Genomic DNA, 26,249 nt, shown 5'->3' with positions numbered 1-26,249 from the left:
GATGTCAATCTTTTCTTATAGTAACTTAAATTGTAAGTTTTATTTATTTCAAGTAATCTCATTGAAAAATTTCTAACAGGCTGCATACTTGATTTTAAACAGGTACAGACATAGTTATGACTTGTGTCAAAATCTAGCTATAAAACCTTAACTGATTCGGTTTATGTGGAGCTCATTTGTTGCAAACTGTTTAAATAATTTATGCCTGTCAATAATTGACACAGAAAACGTGAGTGAGTGAGGCTACAACCAGTGCTGGCTCTCATTTAAGATTCAGTTGATTGTTTTGTGTATAAAATGGCAGAAAATAGGTTTAATGAGACATATTTCGTATGGCCAAAAGTAAAAAACAGAAGATGCAAAACTAGGAAACAAATACATTTTCATAAACAGAAAAGCAACTCCGATACCACACTACCTGCTTATTAATTTTCTGTCGCTCAAAATTTGATGAATCAACTGATGGCTTCAACTTTAGATCTCTTGGTCTTGGAAAAGTAATGAGACTGACATGTAGCCTGTGAGCTCTGTTGGGCCACAAACACATTTCTGTCCGGAGGGAGAAGATAGTTCCAGTCTCTTTTTTTGCCATCTAGGTTTAACAATGAAATGATTAATCTAATAATTTGCCAATTATTTGCGACTAACTTTCTACCTGACTGCTTGATTCTGGGAGAGGCTGAATAATGAATTTGCAAAAAATTACATAGGCCAATGAAATAATGAATCTATCTCGCTGTTTATTTTTTTTCGGACGGTTTTCTGTCATAACCCAGTTGACAGCCTCCCCCCCCCCCCTCTCCACTCAGTGTCCCCGGCTCCACCGGTCGGGACCCGCTGACAGAGACCAGACCCGGTCGTCGTGCACGGCGCTCTCTTTCGGTGACGCGCCCCCTGGTTCAGTCCTACCGGAGGCAGCACATCAGCGGCGGCGGCGGCACCAGCTGCGGCGGCTCGGTGTCTGCTTGCTGAGATGCACCAGAGCGCTTGAGAGGAGACAGACGGAGGGATCGTCTCCAGCCTCACCAGTACGGGGATTTATCGCGTTGACGCCCGCACATTCCGGAACTGTCGTCGGATCCTTCGCCGCCAAACTTGTCCTTCTGACCCGGTAAGGTGATGTGGGCTCTCTGCTGTGTTTTTAACGGGTTTAAGGATGTTTTTTTCCCCCCGGCTGATGACACGCTCCTGTCAGCCTGCTGAAAGCTGCGCTGCTGCCTTCACTTACTCCGTCATCCGAGATCACTTATTATGAACCAGCAGAGACTGAACTGTGGCATTCAAACAGGGTGATTACTGCATTTATTCCTAATGCTGAAACGTTATTTATCTGATGCGAATGAGCAGAAGTATGTCTCTTCTGATGCACCGACCAAACGTTGTGCTGTGTTTATCCGGATGGATGTCTGGAACAATGACATGCAGGCTCTGGATCCACCTATTGTTCAACAGATTTCCAATTAAAAGTAATCCAGTTGAACAGAGGTGAGATTCCTCTGAAGGTTTTCTAGAAAGAAGAAACAAACGAATGCTGTTGGACTGAAAGTGACCAAACACCCTCAGAGGTTTGATCTCATGTCCTGACAATAGTGCTGTTTCTAATCCAAGGAGGAGGTTAATTGCAAATAAAGAATTTTGTCCACTTTGCTTTGCACCTGAAAGGCTGCATGTCTGATTACTTCCTGTGTGTCATTTGGTGGATCTATCTGCTGCTGCTGTTGCTTGGTGAGCTGATGTGATGAGGAGGAGGGGTGGTGGTGTGTTAGGTTTGAAGAGGGGGGGGGGGGGGATCAGCTGTGGTGGAGCAGAGGATGTCCTTGGTATCAAGTCACCTTGACGACCCTTCAGCAGCACAGGGAGCTGCGTTTGTCATTGTTCGGCTCACATTATTCACCGACTTCAATCCTGCTTCTATTTTATGGCTGCAGCTAATTACCCTGAAGTTTTATGGATATTTAGCTGTAAATTACGAGAATATTCGCAAAAAAGTCCAACATGATTTGCAATTCAATAATAAAGGGAAGGCAGAAAATGTAAAAGTCTAAAGATAAACAAGAAAACAAGGTGCATTTTAACAGCTCATCATATCTTTTGTGTGAAAACTCTTCATCTATAAAGAAAACAAGAAGACTAAAGCTGTCAGATTAATGTAGTACAGTATTAAGTGCAATACTGTTGTGAAGCACAAGCAGAAATTTGGCCAAATTATCCAATTAAAGTCCAAGTTACGTGCTGCAGCTCAGGATCTTGGCTCATGAACATGATACTCCAAGTAACACGTCACCTGGGCGACCTCCTCAGCACCATGGAGAGGAGCAGCGTGTGCAGACAGCACCAAGGAGTGTTAATCGCAAACATCCTGCTTTAGTAAACTTTAAACTAACGAGTAGAGAGAGGGAATCTCTGCACATCAGCCAGCTATGAGCTCAGTTTAATGCAGGATTTATCACGTTTGTTAGAACAATCTGTTGTTTTTCATCCTTGCAATATGAAAGAAGGAAAGATGTATTTGATTTGTCAAAAAACAATGGCAGTGGCCAAATATACAGAAAGTTTTGGACATTTGTAGGATGAGAAAATCCTCTCGTGTGTCTTGGCTGCACTTAACTATTCCTTTCATTATTGATAACCTTCTCTATCAATCCCTTGCCATAATTCCAGGGTGACATCTTTAGATTAATTTTTTTTCAGATAACAAACCCCAAAACCCCAAAGATATTAAATTTACAGTGATGCAAAACTAAAAAGCAACAGATTTTAATTTGAACGTTTGTCCACTTCTCACGGCTAATCCAAAAATGTGCAAAAAAGGACGTGTGGTGGAGCTCAGGTGGGCCGAATGAAGCGTGGTTGCTAAAATCAGTGCAGTGGAGAATCTCTGTCTGTGTGGCTCTCACTGACAGTTTATGGCAGTGGTGGTTTATGGTGGTTATGTGGTGTTACCCACCTGTCTCTCTAAGCAGCTGTTCCCTCAATAATGCATAACTTGAAGCTTTAATGTAACATTAACAGGAGCATGATACAAAAATGTACCCCTGTGCAGTTGTCATGAACGGGGTAATTGGCTATAGAGCGCAAAAACGTTTTTTTTTTTTCGGCTGTAAAGTTGGGAATTTTAGTTTTGGGTTCATGGGGTCTGACTTGTTTTTAGAGTTGGCCTCAAGTGGCCATTCGAGGGACTGCAGTTGTTGCCTTTTCAGTGTCGACTTCATTTTTCAGTCCTGGAGGTTGCTGTTTGGTCTCGTGGACACGCGTCTCATATCCATATAAGTTTACTGGGCACAGACCACATGTTGATACCAGGATGGTGTACAGCTTGTCTCTGTCTGTCTGTTGCTTGCTGCAGAATATGTTGGATTCTTAGAGCTTTTACCTTGTAAACAGCTTCCTGCTGCAGCCCTTAATTGATGCCATGAGAGCTCTGAGAGTGAACAGTGACAAGGAATTGGGTTCGATAGAGTGTAACTTTGTGGTGAATCAACTCGTCATGGTGTCTGTGTTAATGAGTGACGTTCCAGCAGTGATTCCTCGCAGGCAGTGGAAACACAAACACCACTCGTCATCATCAACAAACAGCTTCTGTATTGTCTGCAGACAAACAGCCGGCTGTTACATCATGAACTGACATGATAGTGGGACTGCTGAATATCAGCTCTGGAGTCTCTGTAGCAGAATTTGACACCACTCCGCCCGCCAGCGGCCGGCTGCCGAGGCGGTGACGTTCGTCTGGTCCGACGGCTATGCTGAGGAGGGCCTGGGGTGTGTGTGTGTGTGTGTGTGTGTGTGTGTGTGTGTGTGTGTGCGTGTGTGTGTGTGTGTGTGTGTGTGTGCGTGTGCGTGTGCGTGTGCGTGTGCGTGTGTGTGTGTGTGTGTGTGCGTGTGCGTGTGCGTGTGCGTGTGCGTGTGTGTGTGTGTGTGCGTGTGTGTGTGTGTGTGTGTGTGTGTGTGTGTGTGTGTGTGCGTGCGACAACAGAGGTGACTACGCAACCCGCCAGATTCCCCGCAGGCCGGCGAGTTGTTGGGGAGACGGTGGCTGATGAGTTCTCACAGGAGACAGCGGAAACAAAACAAAACAAAGCGGCCTCTGTCAGTCAGCACACAGACACAGAATCCTCTTCAGTCCTCAGAATGGACTGAAAATCTCCCCAACCTTCTCCTGTGATTATGTTTCATGCATCTCATTATACCGTGTGGCAAAAGCAGCCTGTTAGCTTCCGTAATGCGATTATCCATCCTCTTCATGTCTTTTGCAGATTCTGCCACACCACCTCACAACTGTTAATTGACCCCACGCTGCAGAGCTCAATGGGGACGACTGTCGCTAATTGCGCTGGTATTTTCAGATACGGTGAGAGCATTAGGCTGCGTTCCACCATGGGAGGAATTATTCACAAGAGATGACTCCACCAGCATTTATGGGAGCGAGAGTGTTTGCGTGTCGTTTTCAGCACACTGTGGGGACACAAACCTGACATCTACCTTTTTTCTTTTAACATTTACAAATATAAGATATACAATTTTTATATAAACAGTTGAACAAATTTAACATAATTACATATACTTTATATTTTTATTTGATCATTTTCTTTGTGTCATTCATGTTTAAACAGTCAAATGTGAGGATGTAGTTAAGAATAAAATATGAACAACCGTCCAACCTGTTCTCATCACAGGGCGTCAGATTGGACCATACAAACAAGGTGCCTTATGTTGAGGCTCCAAAAACCACCTAGTTGAGACTGTATATAAAAATGATTGTAACCTCCAGGTCTGAAAAGTGAAGCCAATATGAAAGTGCAACACCACCGATGGCCACTAGGAGCTGACTCCAAAAGACCTCTGACTCCATAGACTACCATTCAAATTCAAGAATTAAATACAAAGTCAATACATTTTTTTTCCACAAGTCATGATGGTGTTATTTGCTATGTGTGAGGGTTTGTATGGGGGTGTGTCTGGTTTGATTGACAGGAAGTCTAATTTCCTGTATAAATGGGCGAGGCAAAGTGTTCTCAGGTTCTCATTCAGATTCACTCCCCACTTTTCTTCAGGTGGTCCATATATGGTCAATTCTATCTACTAAAGTCCAAGATGGAGTCACTCAACATGTCTGAATTCAGGCTTTAAAACGGGTTTACAAAAGTTGGATTGCCATATGGGTTATGGTTATGAAAAAGTCAGGGTTGGCATTAAAATAAGTACATTTATGTAGGAAATGTTTAGTATGGCGTGTAAATTAAATATGTTGCGTTGCGTAAAAGACATGTTGACTTCTGCTCTCTCACGGATTGGAACACTGTTCTCACAGGTGAAAGTCATGTTTCGTTCCATCCAACCACCCCAAATGCTCCCTATGTGAATTTTGTCTTTCCACTCGGTCACATGACCTCCTTCTTCGACTCAGGTGGTCATAGTGACGATACCAAAGGGTACCTTGTGTGTGTCTTTCTGTCGCCAATGACTTTGACAAAATGTCAGTATTTGATAGGAATGAGAACAGGCTGATCTATCAGGATTGTAGGACACTTTGTAGTTATAGCCTCACTTCAGTGAACCAGGTCCACTCAGAGGTGAACACTGTCTACATTTTGGTATCAGATCCATATCAACCGATATGCAGATATTTGGGTATCAGAATCTGCATCCAGAGAGGAAAAATCAGATCTGTTCATCCATGAAGATCTCACTGTTTTCACTGAAGCTACTTTCTAGAAAAGAAATAGTCCCCATGAAATCTGTTGACAGCAGTTTTGTGGATTAGCCAAAATAATACAGATGTAATTTTTCAAAACCCAACACATATAAATCCACTAAAGTAAACTGTGATGTTGTGGAAATTATTCCAAGGTTATAATCTTAACAGGATAAGTGCGAAAATATGTTTTTTTTTATTTGGGTGGAGGCGTCCTCCCAAGGACAGTTATGTGAATTAGTGTGGAGGAGAAGACTCACCAGCTGTGTATCGATCTGGAGACGCAGCATTCAGAAGGACTTCTTGCTCTGGACCAGTTTTCTCTCCTCAGCTGCTTTTCATTCGCTGTCACAGAAACAAGTCTCTGAAATGTCCAGCCAGCTCAGTGTTAGCAGTCGGTCAGTGTCCGGTCTGAAAAAAACAAACAAACATGTACATGTGCTTCCAGTATTTACAGTGCACTACTATACACTCAAGCTGCTCGCAGAACAGTCGGGTCTAATGCACCAAGACAGATGCTCTTAAAGCTGGAGTGCATTAAAATGAAACTACTGTGACTGTAGGGGTGAATCAGGGAAAATACCGGACTTTACTTAAAGGGGCACTCCAGTGATTTGTTATTCAACTCACATAAAATTATTTGGTGGACTCGCAAGAGATCCAAAAAGAAAGGTCGAAATCAAAGCAGCAGAGTCAGGGATATTTCTGGACTTTTGGCCGTCAGAGGAGTCACAAACTGGTGGGAGGTTAAAGTTACAGGGGGAGATGGTTAAAATTTGTAAATTGAATGGTCTGGTCTGTAATAACCTCAGATTCTGCCTGAGATTCATCACATTTTAAAGTGTTCTTCAGTATCATGGCAATCCAGTGACAGTTCTCTGTATATCCACGGGTACATTACACAGGGTTACCATGAGTCAGGCAATATCAGGGAATTTTGTTCACAACTTAAAATTTTAGTTGTCAAAATGTAATATTTTCCATGTATGCATCTATAACGTTAGTTAGCTAGTTATTGTTTGCTAGCATTAGTGGTAACTGACAGAAATTGAAAATCAAGGTTCAAGTTTCAAGGATGATTTAATTGTCATTCCGACCATATCCATATTTATACACATACAGTGGAATGAGATAACGTATCTCAGGACCAGGGTGAAAAGTAATACATTTTAGACATAAAAAAAGACAGTGACCAGTATGTCCAATACGACAGGTCTCAGTAAAGAAGCGTAAACAGAGTCCAACAAGGCAGAAGATTAAATAGTATGTGCGAAGAGTAATTCACCTACAGAACGAAAACAAATTCATGTAGACCAAGAAGGGGACTCGGAGAGAACATGGTGGAGTTTCAGACAGCTGAAAATCGCACATTATGAATGTGTCAGATGAAAGTCGACAATCATGACAGAAACTCTGAAATCTTTGTCTGTCTTTGTGAAAAGGTGGTCCAAGTGTGCACGGTTAGACTTGGAGAATGGTAACCAAAAACAACCAAAGTTCAGTCAGCGTCAGACACGTAGGATCAAATTCTCACACTTGTTGTTAACTTGTTCAGCATCTGCAACACAAACCATTAGAATACGTCATGAAATAATGCAGTGTGCACTCACCCAGCCCATTCCCCGACGAAAGAGGAAAGTAGCTGCTATTTAGCTAACAGGCTGAACAACCAGCAGTCCCTGACAGTCGGTACTGTAGATGCTCGGCTACGTGAAGTTCAAGTGGTGTGATCTGAGCCGGGCAGGAGGCAGGTTGAAGATACAACATCCCTCAGTTCACTATTGCACACATTGCAGTTGCAAATGACGTCACCAGCACCAGATGGCAGCGCACATTTCTGCCAAATTTTTGTTTCACTTTTGCACAGATGGAGGAAGCAATGACACGTTGTCCATTTTTATTTACAGTCTGTGAGATAACGACCTCAAATCTCTGAACTGAACTGAACAGAACAAAGTGATTTGTGACATTCAGATCTATTTCAAACTCAACCAACTGGCATCAGAAACATACTGCTGCAACCAATCACATTTCTTGGTATTTCTGTTGATGCCTGAAGCTCTGAACTGAACAGTTTTCATGAGGACTGCCGTATTTGTTCAGCAGAAAGCAGTTCCAGCTCAGAATTTGTGCTCGAGTAGACTGTGAAAGGCTGGAAGGGCGGAGGCCTTGTTACCAGTATTAACCTCAGCGAGCCTCCTCCTCCTCATGTTAATGGAGGCGAAGTCATTACTGTCACTTCAGAAAGCTGCCACGGCTCTCAGAATCACACAGCAGCTCCTCGTGTACAGGTAGGGCTGCAACGACCAATTATTTTACATTCCATTAAACTGCATTTTATTAGTCAGTGAATTATTTGGTCTATTAAACATGAGAAAACTGTAAAACTGTGTGTCATGGTGTCGCAGAGCTCACAATGACGCCTTCAGATGTCTTTTTTTGTCTGACCAATGCTCTAAACCTCAAAGATATTCAGTTTTTAATCAGATAAAACAGAGAAAATGAATAGGTTTTTAAGGATTAAATGCTGAAACTCATAATTGATTTCAGTATATTTTTCTAATTTCAGCTAATAAATGAATTAACTCATTGCTCTAAACATTAGTCCATAGACAGAAAAGCTATTTTTAAAACACGTTCATTGTTTAAGCCACATTTATTTCGGACATTTGATGATGTCAGCGTAGGAAACTATAGTGTGCTATGAAACTATGATTTACTTATATTTTTAAGATTTTACTCATTAATTGACTGATTAAAAAATAAACTGATGATGATTGGTTCTGGCCCTGGTGTCATATTACATGTAGAGCTGCAGTGATTAGTTAATTGATTAAAAATGAATCAAACAATTCAAAAATGGATTCATTGTTTGACTGTTTTCAATCAAAAATGACACTGAATATTCTCAGATGTGAAAAGTCCTTCTTGCTTTTTTACTTCATAAATCTCGATAAACAGAATAGTCGGTAGGTTTGGACTGTTGGTCACATTTGAAAACTTCATAATGGAGTCTGCAGTTGTGACATCCTCTTCTATTTTTTTCAGATTTTACAATTAAACGGTTCATTTATTAATAATAAATAAATAAACGGCCAATCATTAATTGGAGCTCTGCTGTCTAACTGCATGAGCAGCTGCAATAATTAGTTAACTGACAGAAAATAAAGTGACAGCAAATATTTATATTTTTCTTTGCTCTGCTTTCGAGTCAAGTTTTAGAGACAAGTGAACATGTCAAACATTTGCTGGTTGCAGGTTACACCTGATTCATTTCACTGTGAATCTTATTGTTGGGCTTTCGGTCATTGTGATTTCTTATCATCTTTTTACAAATCAAAAGGTTAATTTATTCATCTATGAATAAGTAATTTAATACAGAAAATAATCTTTAATTGCAGCACTTGTGTCTAACTATGAGCTGCAATGACTCAACAGTTTTAGCAGTCAAATAATGAGTTGATTTTAAAGAAAATGTCCAACATTTGATGACACCAGCGTCATCTGATACATTTGTCTGTTGATTGAGTGATCTGTTTACAATCTCACCATTTGAGAAGATACAAAGACACACATATATAAGCATGAAGGCACACACACTGAGCGGCAGCACATCAAAGGAGCCTCGGCCATCAGTGTGATGGAGGCAGCAGCCGGAGGGGAAGAGCTGCTGTGACTGAAGTGCTGTCTAATTCACACAATGGTTGGTTTTGTGTGTGTGTGTGTGTGTGTGTGTGTGTGTGTGTATGTGTGGTCTTTTTCTAGCTACACATCAAGTAAATCTGATTTGCAGTGAAAGTTGCAGAAGAGATCGGCAGGAAATAGGATTTACTTCCTTTTTGAGAGGCAGCAGCGGATTCAGTCCTGCAATGAACAATTCTTCTTTTTACTGATCCATCTGTCTGCTCATTAGTAGGTATTTTGTCTATAACCTTACTCCAAACTTGATTTAATCAAGTAGTCTCATTCAGGGCGTATGGCTGAAATTAATCTGATCATTTTCTCAATTTACCATTTATCTTGATTATAATTTCACACTGCTCTTTGTGACATCCTCAAATATTCTGTGTTATTCAACCAACACCACAAAATATTCAGTTTTCTGTCACGTATGACAAAAAAGATTCAAACAAATAGTATAATTATTTGCTTAGAAAATTACCCAATTGATTAATAAAGCAATTATTTCTAGAAACATGAATTAGTCAAACACAATCAGTGAAACAACACAACTGCTTATACTGTCAACTTTATTTCTTCAGGTCTCATTCAGATTAAGATAAAACTGTAACTAGTAATTATTTTCATTATTTGATAAATATATTCTTGATCAATGGAGTTTTGACCATTTTGTCAAAACAAAGAGTAAAAATGCCTTTTATAACTACATGTTGTACAAAGTGACATCTTCACTCAAGAAAACAATACAAAACTAAAGAATATTCAATTTACTACATATGACAACAAAAGCATAAACATTTGAGAAGTTTGAACCAGCAACTTTAGAATTTTTATGCTTCAAAAAAGCACCTTAGGAAGTAAAAATTGAGGATTTTTTCAATAAAATGTGAAAAAAAGGAAAAAGATTAATTTGCTGTCACATACAACAAAAGCAACTAAATTTGTCACACCAGAGATGGATTGGCAGTTTTTGTTTGTTTGATTAATTGTTTCAGCTTTAGATTCATCCATTGACAGAAATCAGTGAAGAACTACATTGATACTTAAACATAATCAAGCTTTTGATGATTCCAACATATAAAGATTTGTTTCTCTTTTATGTTTTATCTCGTTAGAGAGACTGTTTGGATAATACAGGAAATAAATAGATGCCACCTTGAATGTCAGATGGCCATATTAAATAAACAAATATATTCTAAGCCTTTTGTAGCCAAAAAATAAAACAAAATTTGAATACATCAGAAAAAAGTACAAAAATAGGAACACAACTGTTGACACAGCTTTACAGAAATGTATACTATTATACATTAAAACATTTTTTTTTTTACATATTATATTAAAAAAACACAATACGCACATGTAATAAAACTATTCTTATGGTTTAAACTGGTAGCTGCAACATTTTTTTTTTACTGAAATAAGTGAAATAACCAGCATCTCCTTGTCATATTTCAAATGCCACAGTTCCACTAAAGAGACATGTGATTTGTGTTTTTACATGGTTGTACTTTAACTTGAATAAAATCTAGTTTAAGGCCTGAGCAGCTATGCTCAGTGGACGGAGCTGAGATTGGGTTTGGGGGGTTGGGGTGGAGGGTGGGGGGAGGGGGGGTGAAGAGAGACAGATGCAGTAAAAGTCCTCTGGGATTTATATGCTTATGGCCAGATTGTGGCTCAAACTACCTCTTGACGTGGTTGTAACCCATATCTAATTTGTCTAGGCTGCGTTTAGTCTTGGTTATTTAGATACTGGATGGATGCTCAGTCTGACCAGAATGCCTGAAGGTACCAAGTGTTGGCAAGAGGAATTTTTCTCTTCACTCCGAGTGCTGTTTCATCTGCTTTTCTCTCCCCTCTGTTTATTGATCTTAAGTATGCAGGCGAGACTCAAATCACGTGCACATACTAAATCTGGAGATGTAATTCTTTCATTTTAGTGTTATGAGGCAAGTTGATCTGGTGGAGTAATTGGATTGTGGTTTGTCACTGTGAGACCACATTTAAAATCCCATTTCTGTCAGAGGGTTCCTCTCTGAAGACGATGCAGAGTGCTCCGGTTGAGGACCGCCGCTGCATCATTCCCAGTTTCCAAACTGTATGAACCAAGTCCGACCCAACAATGTGTTTAACAGTTCTGTCTTCACTTTTTTAATCATAGTGTGGTAAATATTACTGGTTCCATCTGCGCATGTTCTCATAACGTTGCTACATGACTGCAGCTGTGAGCCTGTGTTCAGCCATGCAGAGACGCTGAGGCAGGACGCCCGTCCTTGTCAACTAAAGCTTAATACACATGCAGAAATTCAAAGAGGCAGAAATGTATGAAGGGCTGAGGAGGTTTGACCTCATACAGGAGGGGAAACTAGAAGCAGCAGCTCCTGTACAAGCTGGCTGTTTCTTCCAGTGATTTATGAGTGTAAAAAAAAGCCTTTTTAACTAAATGCAAACATCAGTTGCATTCAGAAAACATTAATTGGACATCTTAGAATATGTGCAAGAAGCATGTTGTCTGTCAAAAAAACATTGATATGACTACATGTAAGAACTTCCAAGGTGTTCTCAATTCAAATGCATCAAGTAATGCTGTTTATGCGTCTCAGGTTGATGTAAAAGGTGCCGTGTGCGTTACATTCAGACACCAAAACGACGTGATAATGGTCACAAAAAGATCACGAGTTTCCCAGGTTTGTTCCCCGTTAAAGTGGTTAAGTCCTAAAAGCACCACGGCAACGACAACTTGGATGGCGTCTAGAAGCCAAACAGGCAAACAATTTAGCAAGCTAATAGGGTGATAACTTAATGCAGGAAATGCAACGGGACAGAGGGAAAAGATGAGCCCTTTGGGAAGATCAACATTTTCCTCAGACTTTGGCTATTATCTAAGTAATGAAGGCAAACTCTACGTGACTAAAATTACAATAATTAGATTAAAATTCAACAAAAAATTAACTCCCATACCCTCTGCCATTTCTGTAAACATCAGCAAAGACGTCACAACTCGTGAATTCGAGGCTTATAGAAATTTTAGTTCCGACGTTGTAAATACCTGAAGAGGGGGCTGCTCATCTGGTGTTGTCTTGTGTACACGGTAAATACGATCCCATTTGAACGCAGCATTTGTGTATCTGTTTGATGCCAACAGCTGCTAGCGTGTGACCCAGTGGGAATGAAAACAGGCTGAAACTTCAAAATAATGGATTTTGTCACAGATTATTATTCTATTTAGGCAATAATCATGTTATAGGTTTGAGAACTACAGTTAATGCTCTGGGGGGGGGGGGGGGGGGGAGCTAAACATGAAACGTAATATTGCCATGGTTTCAGTGAGTGAGCTGTAGGTGTCCTCCGGTTTGTCTCATATATTAGTGTACATTTCAGTTGTAGAGGCAGGTTTGTTCTTGAGATAATCAACAGTTGCTGTTTTCAGTGCAATAATGGATGCACAGATCACTGCAAACTAACATCAAGATTATCAGGCTCTGCAGTTTTAATGACGTTTAAGCAGATTCTGAATGTTTATTTGCAATAAACATCAGGACTGAACCTAAAAATATGTGTTTAATATCTGTGTGTTCGGATGTTATGACTTAGAGATGGAGGTGTTTTTTTTGTTTTTTTGTTTATTTGACACAAATTGGCCAATCGGGCTCATTGCTAACTACCATTAGTTTTCAGAACACCTGCATGCACCTGTTTCTTTCACCTCACAAAGTGTCTTTGTCTCACATCTCTCCCTCTTCCAGCTACAAATACAAGGTCAGACGCCTCCCGACCACTCAGAGCTCAATATGTAAATGATATGTGTGTGTGTAATGCTAAACAAGCACCGAAGCTCAGAAAGAGAAAAGAGACAGGCTGCTTTCTGCCCTCCATATCTGTGTGTGTGTGTGTGTGTGTGTGTGTGTGTGTGTGTGTGTGTGTGTGTGTGTGTGTGTGTGTGTGTGTGTATTACTCATGTTTTGGTAACATGAATCTGTTTATGCAGCGGGAAAAAGTAAGACTAATTTAGGTTGAGTGTTGGGATTAGGCAAGTAGGTATTATGGTTATGAATGCAAGCCAAGCCAATGCAATGTCCCCTGAAGGGATGAAAACTCGTATGTGTGTGTGTGTGTGTGTGTGTGTGTGTGTGTTTGTGTGTGTGTAGGTTTAGCAGAGGTGTTGTAGATAAGCAGTAGCTCTTGCTCTTTCCATTAGCCTGGCCGAAGAAGGATGACATGACTTCCATTTCCCACGCCGTCACACACACACACACACACACACACACACACACACACACACACACACACACACACACACACACACACACACACACACACACGCACTCTGTCATGATTAAACGTAGGTGTGTGACACATCACGTGTTAGACATGATGTTTATCTGTGTAAATTCATGGTGGTCGACAAACACATTCATTTCTTCTGTCACACAGCAGATCTTTGTTTCAGTCAGGGATGTGACTGTGGGTGAGAGACCTGCCATGAATCAGCAGCTGAGGTTTTGTCCTCTGTGGACATGTTTTTTTTCATTGCTTCCTCTTAGATGCTGAAAACCAAATAATCATGCAAAGACTCCAGAGTATCAAACTCTCACAATTCAGTCTGTGTTTTATAAGTATAGGATTCACAGTGAGTGTTCAAAGGTCTGTGCTGTGGTTCACAGTAACGTTACATCCCTAAAATCAGATGTCTGAAGTCAACATGTCAAAACTCTGTGACAGGGTTTTCTATCAGGATGTGAAGAAACACTAACACTATTAGACATGAGGTTCATTTATGACTTCTTTGTTTCTTACAATTACATCAAGCTGATAAAAGTGATGCTGGATTATGTTCAAACTTTCTTTAATGAATGAATACAGCTCCACATTTATGAACTTTATCAGGTTCTACAGACACATTTTGTTTAAGCTTCTTCCATCACAACAGAACCAATATCACACACACCACTGTGTCAGTTGTCAGAGCACAGTACTGTTGTTAACTAGCAGACTATTTGTAGGACTGAAGAGTAAAATATCTCACTGGTAATTTACTCACCTGGAGACTCAGTAAGGTAAAAATAGATGTCTGGGTGGGACACCACTGGACACTGAGTAGTTTTATAGCACTGAATGGCCGGGAGACTAAAGGGACGACTGAAGAGGGATCAAATTCAACTTTTTTATATATCTAGTATGGCAGGCAGAGAGTAAACATATTTACTTGGCATGTTGTCTTCAGGTAATTTATAAACAAATTTAACCCTGGAGCTTTTCTAATAGTTTGGTTTTGTCCTGTTATTTTTTACATTAAAATCTATGAGGAGTGTCACTTGTTTTCCCCAAAAGTGGGCGGGGATGTACTGCAAATTCACAGATGTGCCGGTCTGATGTATAACCAATCAGATAATTCAATAGTTGGGACTGCAAGTAGAGAGAGACAAAAGACCATCATTTTTATAAATCAATTTCCTCTGAAATCAGATTAAACAAACTATTGTTCACTTTAATTGGGAAAAAATGATGAATATTGGATCCGATCTTCAGGCAGACAGATTGTACGAGCTCTCCCGCTTCTTATGTCAGCAGTTACATTCTCTGTCATAAGACAAATTTACTACAGATCCAAATAATGGCATTAACCAAAGGTACCCATAAGTACTATTAAACTGTGTTCCTATCTATAGGACACACCTTCCCCGCAGTGGCATCGGTTTGACGGCCGCGGACAGTGAGGGATGAGCCTTTATTACAGAGCAGACTGCTCTGGACAAAGACGATGGATCATTACACCATCCAGCAGAGGGAACAATAGAGGGAACAAGCTGCCTGAAGTCTGCCAAAACCCTCGACTACACCGACAGCAACTCTGTCTCTCTCCTGCGCCGTCCTAATGAACACCCTGCAGCTGCCCTGGTTTCCATCGCCTCTAATGTTCACTCTGCCGACAGACAACTGATACCAACCAGTCTGATGATTCAGTCACCCGAGTGATGCACCGTCATGGTTTTAAAGAGCAAACTTTGATCAGTTTCTTTATTCTTCTGGATTTCTGTTCCACCCTGAGGATGTAAATACTCCCAGAGTTCTGCCAAATGTTTGAACCTGTTTCCAAGTAGGACTAAATATCGAGAACCTGCTCCACATGTATAACAACACACTGTGAAAGAAGCTTTAAAGCTTTTTATTTGTTCACTAAGCTCTCTGATCTGTTTCTTATCTTAACACTGAAGCCGAATCAGAATGGATAAAATCGAAACAATATCCAGCACAGCTGCCAGATTTTGTTCTGAGCGAATTTGGTCCTCCGTGAAACACCTGAACCACATGAAAAGTATTCCTTCTCTTCCTCTTTTCAACATCACTGCATCACAACATCTGGTGAGGAGAGAGACAGACAGCTGGAGTAGGCAATCTTTATTTCATGGTCTGGACGTTGTCTTACAAAATCAGCACAAACACAAGTTAATGACAACATCACATCTGTGCTGAATCATCAGATATCTCTGCGTTTTAATGCTTGATGACAGAATATGAGCTATGATCATAGAAACACGTAGCCTGCAGTCGATGGTGACTGTTGCTCCTCTGCTCAGTCTCCTCCTCTCATCATCATCATCATCATCATCATTATCATCATCATCATCACCATGCAGCTGATTACAACACGATAAACTTTATTTAATCAGAGTCTCATTTAGGTTGAAATTGAGACCTGACAACAGGAAACATTCACAGTCAGACAAGTGCACCATCAGCACAAAGACACAAGGTCAGATCATGGAGTTTTAAAAGGATAATTCTGGTGTATTTCAATCTAAAGTATTTCCCATTAATGTGTCTCTGGTGGGTTAATGTGTCATGCTAACTTTACACTCTCCACCTCTGCTGTACAGTCTTGGGGAAACAAGGAAGTCTCATACAACTGCTTGCGTACAGCATCTATTAAGGCAAGCTTTCCGAAAAGAGGGATTTTTATTTGTCTTTTTAAAAGCCCCATATTGTATAAAACAAATTCGTCACTTTGTAAATGATAAAATAGGTGTTTGTGCTAGATGAATACTGTTTAAGAAGGATTAGTCCATGCAGAAATGCACACAGCCATAATATAGTGACTTTGCCATCTCAACAAATAGTCTGGGTGTCCGTGAAGATACTAGGTCAGATCCACGCAGAAGTTCAAAACTCGCTGCATAACTACTTTCCGCACGGCCCCTCTCCAACCCATACACGTCACTGTGTAGGAAATCTCAGATCATCGCAGAGCGAGCAAGCTACAAAAATCGCAAAAATGTTGAATAAACGCTGTGCCATTGTAGGATGTACCGAAGATAAATTGTCACTGCATAGCTTTTGTTTTTTCAGTCTGACCGAAAGGAACCTCAGAAATAACTACTTGGATCGACTATTTTGCCAACTGCATTAAAGATCTCCAACCAGGGATAACACACCCACACTGATGTCTGTCTGTGTGACAGTGCATGATCGCCTCCACTGTGATTCGATGCTCAGTGTGTGTGTGTGTGTGTGTGTGTGTGTGTGTGTGTGTGTGTGTGTGTGTGTGTGTGTTTGCTTGCACAGGGCAGTGTGTGACAGTAATAGTTGCTCAAAGCATCTTCTACTCTGATGGTTTGGCTGATAGATGCTGCTGGACAGCCTCCTGTGCCCTGCAGCCTCACATCTCACACCACACTACATCTCCCAGAATTCATCTGTCTCCGGGCTCACCTGGTGTTGCATGTAGTTCATGCCCTTTCAGAGCTGCAGGGGTGTCAGTTTGTCTCTGGACGCATCAGACAGGGAGCAGGGAGGTGACCTGGACAGACGTCCGGTCCATCATGTTGGAGATAAAGGAACTGTCTAGCTGACATACAGCAGCGTTTTCATTCCATTGGAGTTTATATTCACTCTCCTTTAAGGCACTATAGCCAGACTGATGGTGGATTTTTTTTTTTAGATATGTAAATTATATTCATAAATATATTCACAAATATAAATATGTCTGTGACCAAGACTAGCTTTTCTGTGCTGCAGTTATATCATCCGGTCATCTTTCAGGATCCTCAATTCAAATCTTAACTGAAACAAATATGATTTGTTTTTTAAAGTGTTACCTATGTTTGCCTTGTGTGCAGGAACAAAAATTGGAGTAAGATCACATTTTATTTGTTATTATTATTTTTTTGTCACTGTCTCGATGTCTCATCTTGACTGACAGTTCAAAGTCAGTCACTAACAGCACATGAGCATCTGCAGGAGAGAGAGAACACCATCATCCTTCATAGCTAGAAGTCAATGGAATTTAATAGGAAAGCTATTAAATGTAAATGTAATTGCAATGTACAGCACTATGTATTAAAACTCCTCATCACGGTTCCGATTATCCAAAAATAAGGAGAATAAACAAGAGCTTGTGAAATGCAGCGGTCGGCCAAACTGGGCTGCTCTTCTGTAAATTGGTCCAAGATAATGACTGGATGGATAAATCTGGCTATGAATGATATATATCAACAGTAAAAAACCTTCAGATGGGAATTAAACTCATATGAGACAAAACTAATTTAAAGAAAACGGCCTTTAAGGATAGCTCGCCGTCTGGTTGGCCATCAGACTGAGGACTCACTGCTGTGTTTGTGCCTAAAATATGTGTTATACACCCCAACCACTCAGGTCACCTCAGGTTTTAGGTCTTTTTAACTTGTTGTGTTTTTTTAAGCCAGTCTGACTAACTTGAAAACCACTACATCATTAAATGTATTATTATTGTTAGTTATTCAAATATGAGACACAGCACATCATATTTAGAGCTTCCAGAGCAGAATTGTGTACACGCTATGTAGCAGGCACGGCTCATAAATCCTTCAACCCAACAAATAAACAATGGAACAGATAAACACACTGAGAACAATGTTAACTTGAATATAATAAGCAGAAGTGAAGACTGGTGCATGTAAAAGTGGAGAAATGAATAAATCCTCAATGAAGAATTTGACAGCAGAAAATTCAAAAGAGGCGATCAAAGCAGCATCGAGGAGAAAATACAAATACAAGATGTAAATAAGAGAATAATATGCTGCACAACAAAGAGAAGACTGTCTCAAACCCTGATTATATAAAAGTATTAAACATGATAATAAATATAATTCACAGGGTATCAAATTGCTCCGTAAAAAAACATCTGCATTTGTCACGTTTCAATACTCATTTATTCAGTCTTATATGTCAGCCATCTGCACTTTAACACACACTTCAGAGATACTATTTCCATGCCAAACCCTAATCTGTGGCACTTGACAGCTGTAAGTGCAGGAGATAATAGATGAGTCTTTGCTCCACATATGAATGTGTTTGTGTCTTTGTTTCTCATGGTAACTTCCTGGCTCTACAGCTGATGGAAAAGCTGGTCGGGATGAATTTGTCTCATATTTCCCACTGAGCTGGAGTCATGCGTCTCGTCCTCGCCCATACCCAGAAACAAATGGAGCGTGTCCTGAAAAATGCAGCTTTTTATTTAATGACGTGAGCTTTTTCCACCGTTTGTTTCTAAATCTGCTTCAGGAGTTTGGAAAATGCTTGAAATCTGGGTGCTCTTCACCTTAAAGCCTAGTTCAGAAGGAGCAAATGTTAAAACCTGGAACAAAGTTTAAAACCTGATTTTGACCTTACTGTTTGTATTGTGTGTCAGACCCGGTACTCTGCAGATTAAATATGCCTGGTTACATTTGAATTGCTCTCATGCGCAAGCACGGAAAGTCCGGGTCGTGTTGTTTAGCCGTCAGAGTTCATCTCTCAACCTTTACAGCAGAGCTGGAGGCGATGGAAAGAGAGAGCATAGAGGCTAAACAGGCCATGTATTCTCTTCTTTTGTGGTTCTAGCCTCCTCTCTGCTGTCTGTGGTATGTAGAGCATGGCTAAGTGACACACTGACATGCTCCATCTGACACAGGTAATGCCATTGACAGCAGTCACTCTTTTTATTTTGCAGCAGTCTCACTCTAAAGCCCCTTTCACAAATGGAATATGAAACACTGCTGCATTAAACAATTAAATTGACAGTTGAGTCTCATTCACGCGTGGATGTTAATGTTTTTTTATTCAGACCCAGTAGATGCATGGTGTGTGACACACAAGACAAGACAGTACAGGACACTTAGCAGGCGTCACCAACCTTTTTTCCTACTACTACTTTAATAAAATAAAAGTGTCTGATAGCTACTCATGTTTAGTAACATTTATTCACATAGCTGAGCTCCTCCCAAACCAGCTGAATAAGCTTCTTTATGTGAACATTAACTAAAATATCTCAATACACACATTTTGAATCACAACAGCATAAATTCAACGGCATGTGAATGTGTTTCCCCTTTGATTGGGACCCCCCCAGAAACATGTCGAATGTCAAAGTAGAGTATATAATGTATTATATTGATATATTAATTATTTTTTTACATTGTTACACTGGTATGTTTACTTACTTCCTCCACCATTGGTCATATTGGCTCATACTTTCTGTTTTCTTGAGGTTTATATGGTTGTTATGAGTTTTGCACAGGCTGCAGAGCTCAGCAGTTTTTGCTTCAAATCTCCACAAATCTTCCTCCATCAATGATGAGGAGCCATAGAAATATGGCTCAGTGAAACCACAAAGTCTCAGATTTCTAAACCACTTATTTTGTTCAGGTTCATGAGGGGCTGGAGGCTTTACAGGAATCTGGTGTCATGAAAGTAAATTTACATATGCACTGTAGTTAAAATTAGATTTAGATTAGATTTAGACTGTATTTATCCCACAGTGGGGAAATTTGGTCATCACAGCAGCATAGAAACACAAAGAAGGTGCACACAATGAGGAAAATATTTACAAATGCGTAGACATAAATAAGATAGATAAAAAGACAATAATTTTAGAAATAAGCCACCTACAACACTGCACAACTGATACTATAGAAGTAGTAAACAAGCAAGACCATCATGACCATCACATAAACTCAGTCTCTCGCTTATTTGAAAAATAACTAAGATCTTGGAAAGGATGCAAAAACATAGTGATGGATTTGTGTTCAGCTGTTACAAACTGATCCTGCACCGCTGATGTTAATCAGTTGGAATTTATGAGATTTTTTTTTTTTTAAAAAGCAAAATTTATTTTTCAGAAGAAGCTGACGAGAAGACAGAGAAGGAGAAAGTATAGAGAAATAAATATGGGAAGGTGGTTTTACTCGTCAAAGCACGTTCACCTCATCCTCTGAATCTTTGAGTTATCAGGTTGCATAGCAACAGCAGAGGACCAGCTCATGTAGTGTGTCACCTCACTATGTTTGCTAATTGGTCTGATCAATAGTCTGCTTGGTTTTTTTTAAAAAAAAGAAAAAGACTGGACCACAACACTAGAGCGTCTTTAGAAAAGTCAGATTTTAAAGTGACATTTAAATTTATTTTTTTTAACAATTAATACACTTTCTGTGAATTAACATGTTCATGTTTACATGTTCTCTGTCCCGTCTTGTTTGTTTTTTAAGGGTTTTTTTCATGCCATTTTTACCTTCATATAAACGCTGACAATGGAGACAGAAAATGTCAGTTGTGTGGAGAGAAACTAAGGAGGATGACATTACCCTACTACAACTAATGTAGCCTGGAGCTTGGAGTGTACAGCAGAGATGAGCAGCAGTCTGCAAAGCTCACCAACAGATTTTTAATGCAGAAACGTGACACAGCTCCTTCTGGACACAATAATGGCTTTTAAACCACCAGCACAATTTATTTTAAAGGTATTTAAAGGCACAAAAAGAGTGTGAAGTCTGAAGCAGGGAGATCAGGCAGTTTATAAATGAATGGTGTCACCACATCTGTTCCAGTCTGGGTCAGTTGGTGTTGAAATTGTACTGATAAAAATATACATACTCAAAACGATTTCTTTAAACTTGTTTGATATTTGCAAGTGACCTCAGTGGCAAAGGATGTCTCTTGTTTGTCGCTGAGGGAGATGTTACAGTAAACAAACAACCTCACCTGAAGTTAGCTTAATTTTATAAAGAGGACTCAGCTCCAGGTCCTGCTGTAGCTCTACAGTCCTGCACACCTCTCCATCAAGGATGTCAGACAAACTCATCTCTTTTCCTTCCTGTTTGCTCTTTGCAGCACAAATGTTGCTGCATATAAACAGAGCAGGCTGCTGGCTGGCGTCAAAGTTGGTTTTAGAACATTCAAGGATGGCAGTTCTTACGGCCTACTGGGTAAATGTGCAATTTTTGTCCAATTTACTCTGTCTTTTATTGTTGTATTCACTCAGTCATAAGATCGATGTGTACATGACTGTTGTTGTTGTTGTTGTTAGTGGAACCGTTGTTTATATCTGGGTTCTCCTGCAGGTTTGCAGGTGTGTCCCAGAGTAATGTTAGTGCAACTGGAATGACTCAGACTGAAAGAGTTTGTGTCTGTAGTTGTTCTGGTTGTTTTGCATCTTGTAGTCATTTAGAGATCCTGTTCATCCATGTTTCCTCTTTTTTTTTTATCAGCTGGTGTCACTAAGTGTTACCACGGAAACGTCAATTTTTTTCAGAGTTAGCCTGTCAGGTGGCAAAACAGGCTTAAAAAAACAGTCTAACTGACATTTTCTGAATCTAACAGAAACCTGTATGACTGGTTAAACAGTACAGGTCTCTGTGAAACTCCCCATGTCATGAATCTGCTGCGCACTCAGCTGGACGATAGTTAGGTTTCTGGATTTAGGACACGACACAGATGAAAATAAAACATCGTACAGCCTCATTTTTTACTTGTGAACTCGTCAAACTGAGAAGTCATTTTCAGACCGCAGCTAAATCAACACAGATCTGCTTCCAGGGTTTTCATCAGGATATGAAGTGTTGATTCAGGGATGCAGGTCGAGCCAGAGAGTGTTCAGCTGCTGTAATTTTACCAGAAATCAGATGAAGGCCAGATCATTTTCAACATATTTTAAGATCTTATTATATTAACTCCAAAAACTGAGCTGAGAATTTTCCACTGGAATCCTGTAAAAAGATTTTGGAAACACTTTGTTAAAGATGATTTTGATTAAACAGACCCATGCTGATTTTTATAAACTCAAATAAACAAGTAAAAGCTTTGCATTATTGTGAAATGTCAATTTTTGGATTTTGAGTTTTTATAGACTTTATAGATCTGTTGGTTTGTGCTCAATTTTTATTTCTTCTAATAGAACTTACTTAATGTCTCTCTTGATTCTCGTTAATGATGGGAACAGCCCACAAATGTCTGTATCCAACTGAGAAATAAAGTTACACTATCGCTCGGCCAAATGCCACAATTTCCTGTATCCATTTCAAATTAAAAGCCCTCATTTCAAATGAAAAGAGCTGTAGCTTTCAAGCATGGTCCAGCTATGTCCTATAGGGTTTGACCTCACCTTGTCTAAAGTATTAATAATTTCCATGAATTACAGCCATGTTCTTTCTGCAATACTAATGTGTTTAAAGATGACCCATTATACTGCTCTGTTTTTATTTCATATACATTTAAGGTTACAATATCAGATGTTCAAATTAAGCGTGGCCAGTGTTTCTCATAATGAGGTAAACATATGCAACTAATACCTTTGACAAATGAGCTCAGGCTTCAGACCACGTTGAACGGCTCACGTCTGATTTATTCTGGATGCGATCAGAATAAATCAGAAGAAAGGGATCTTTGGTCTTAAAAAGACAGGAGCTAAAAGGACCTGTTTCAAACAGATGATTAATTAAGGGGCTGCATAAGCGGCCAGTATATGTAAGATAAATAAGGATTTATTTAAATAGTGGATCATGCAAAGCTGCTCTCTCAGTAAAAAAAACAACCTGGAAATGAGCATAATGGTTCTGTTTAAACTGTGAAATCATACATTTTGCAATCTTCAATCGTCAACATTTTCAGTGATTATAAGTAAACATTTTTATATTTTAATGCCTCCAGAATGTGGCACAGCAGAGTAACTTGCTTATTCTTCCATAAGCAAATTATATTATGTTCTCTTTCCTTTTTCATACTCAAAACACCTTTTATGATAATCTTTATAAAAAATCATTACCATAGTTTTTTATACATGCAGTGAAAAGATTAAAACCTATCTGAGACAGACGTTCAACGGGCAGTTTGAGGGCTCAAATTGAGTTTAAGGCTTCAGGTTTGAGTCAGGTTTAGGTCAGGGTAAGGGAAAGTGCCACTTATGTCAATAAGGGTCCTCAAAAATAGAAGTAAAAACGTGTGTGTGTGTCTGCATGCAGCACTGCGACCCCTCCTGTTGAGGTACAGCCTCAATATAACTGTGAATTTCCTGCCTCCACCCTCAGCTTAGAGAATTTTTTTTATTTAACATTCATCTCACCTTATTTTTGATTTGTGTGTGTGTGTGTATGTTTGTGTGTCTGTGTGTGTTTGAGATCTTTAACCAGCCACTGGGCCTGCAGGGCCACCGAGGATAGAAACACATTTTCACTCACACTTCCTCTTATCTTCCTTTCTAATGTTCTCACACCCTTGCAATGCAGATGCTTACACACACACACACACACACACACACACACACACACACACACACACACACACACACACACACACACACACACACACACACACACACGCACGCACACACATAACCCAGCTCGGCAGGGTTATTTTTCCATGCAAAGACTGTATTGCATGCGGAGCAGTACAGTGATATTCAGTTGAAAGGGGGGGATGGTTTAAATTTTAATGAGTTCTGCAGGAGGAGGCCGTTATTTCATTGGAAACACTTGGGTGCACAGGGCAAAATCTATAATCCTCTTTATTGGAGGGAGTCTCCATGAACGTCCTGTGGGACTCCTGCCTGTGTACATCTCCATGTTGTGTGTGTGCGTGTGTGTGTGAGGGGGTGGTGGTGGTGGTGGTGGTGGTGGTGGTGGATGTGCTGGTGATGGAGCTGCTGTGAAATCTCTTTGTTCTCATTCGGGAATATTTCCATTCGAGCACGCAGGGATAATCAGCTGTGTCTCACGGAGAGTAATAAGTGCATGATGGCTTATTTCAGAATTCAATTTGAGCCCGACATCAAAAGGTGATATTTTTCTTTACTCGTCTGTATGATTTATGTATGTCGGCAGGCAGGAGTGTGCTGTAATTGGACATTATTAAAGTCAATGCTGGGTTCAGCAATGAACAATACTCTTCATGAGGCAGCAGCAACAGATTCTCTCACAAATGACAAGTCATAATTTGACTAATGATTTATGAGCAGACTGATAGAAAATGTTCCATTCTTATTCATCATCAACTGATCGTCCCAAATTCATTCTGCTGCAGGACAACAAGCCAAGCATACATCCAAACTGTCTTCAGCTTCAACAAGAACAAGGAGTCCTGCAGCAGATGGTATGGCCCCCACAGAGCCCTGATCTCAGCATCATGAAGTACATCCCAAGTCTCTCAATTGCATGTTTTTCTTGCATCTAAGTCCATCCCACCAAAGATGTGAAAGGAAAGGAAAAGATCCAAGAGGAAACAAGGAAATGTGTTCTTAGAGAAATATGGTGACAGATTTTACAGCTTTGAGGTGTTAGAAATGATTTGATTGCCCAAATGTATTCGACAAAATATATTTGTTCCCAACACTCTGGGATTCTCAGCTTCACATGCAACGGAATGGAAATGAAAAGTCTTTTATGCTGAAAGACACCATGCTCTGTTCCTCTTCCTGTTATTCATGGTCCAGGCCATCTTTTCCTTACATTGACCAAGAGCTTCCAGTGCTCCAGTAAACATGACTGTTTGATAAGGTTGTGGTCACTACAAGCGGATATTGTTCTACAAGATCAGATATTTTTGTGGAAAAAATGTGTTGCCAGTAAATATTTTACTGGTACGTTTCACTTTCTACAAGATTTCTTTGAAATATATTTGCTGTTTTCATTTAAATGCATATACACACCATTTCTAGGAGACAGTGTGCCTACATTTTCTGCACAGTATTGTACATATTGACATTTCTTCTGCTTATAAACCATTGTATCTATTTATATATCCTCTAAACTAACATGAATCAATGTGGCTGCTGCAGGATGCAGATGAGAACATTTAGCTGTCCCTGAAGCTCCATGTGTAATCCTGCACACATCTCTCTGTGTGTGTGTGTGTGTGTGTGTGTGTGTGTGTGTGTGTGTGTGTGTGTGTGTGTGTGTGTGTGTGTGTGTGTGTCCTACAGCTCAATGTCTCAGCAGGGTTCCAGATCATTCTATGGAATCTGTGTGTGTTTTTGAATCTAACGACAGTGGAGGAGAAGGAAACTTCTTTCTTTTTATACAAACAGTAACAGGCAGGGCTGAGCTAATCAGCCATCAGAAGATTAATGCATTTGTGAACAATCATTTACTTTGGAGAATGTTCAGGCAGCGAGCTCCACAGGAATATGTAAATCAGGGATCTACTTTAGTAAATTGGATGAATGAACTGCACTCAGCTGCATCACTCCATTCCAATCCATTGTCATTTGTGGTACCTAAAAGTCATTTTTTTTTTTAACCATATAATGCTTTCACACCAGCACTGCAACTATAAACTTCCTAGAACATTACGGAGAGGAGCTGCATATGAAAAACCATATATCCAAATTAATGAAAATGGACATTAAAATGACTATGCCCTGCCAGTTCATTATACAAATGTAATTTTGAGCCCATGTGTGACTAGAGCTGGTCATTGTCCAAAGAATTCAGAGCATGAAGGTGGGTGTATTGATGACATTATGCAGGGTCCATCAAGGCACCACCTTTTACCGAAACCAAATGGAGTATTTCCAGTAGATGAGAATAAGTCTCGCAATCTCCTGCTAAATGAGTAAAAGAGCAATGTCTGGACCTGATTTTTCAGACAATATTCA

General features: G+C 39.9%; 1 protein-coding gene across 4 annotated transcripts in view; it reads left to right on the top strand.

Annotated features, from left to right (window-relative positions):
* The first annotated feature begins 643 nt into the window (after nt 1–643).
* enox1 (ecto-NOX disulfide-thiol exchanger 1) overlaps nt 644–26,249 on the top strand; it is a 134,368-nt gene continuing 108,762 nt past the window's right edge. For 3 of the 4 annotated variants that reach the window (XM_069155168.1, XM_069155170.1, XM_069155169.1), the window contains exon 1: nt 820–1,111. The gene's annotated coding sequence lies outside the window, so the exon portion shown is untranslated. Of the gene's footprint in view, nt 1,112–26,249 lie in introns of all 4 variants that reach the window. The other variant, XM_069155171.1, reaches the window with a different exon arrangement.

Source organism: Embiotoca jacksoni, unplaced genomic scaffold (assembly GCF_022577435.1).
Source record: "Embiotoca jacksoni isolate LCO1_2020_lvr unplaced genomic scaffold, fEmbJac1.0.p SCAF_2, whole genome shotgun sequence".
NCBI lineage: Eukaryota > Metazoa > Chordata > Actinopteri > Embiotocidae > Embiotoca > Embiotoca jacksoni.
The sequence above is the reverse complement of the archived record's forward strand: the minus strand, read 5'-3'. Positions and strand labels throughout refer to the sequence as shown.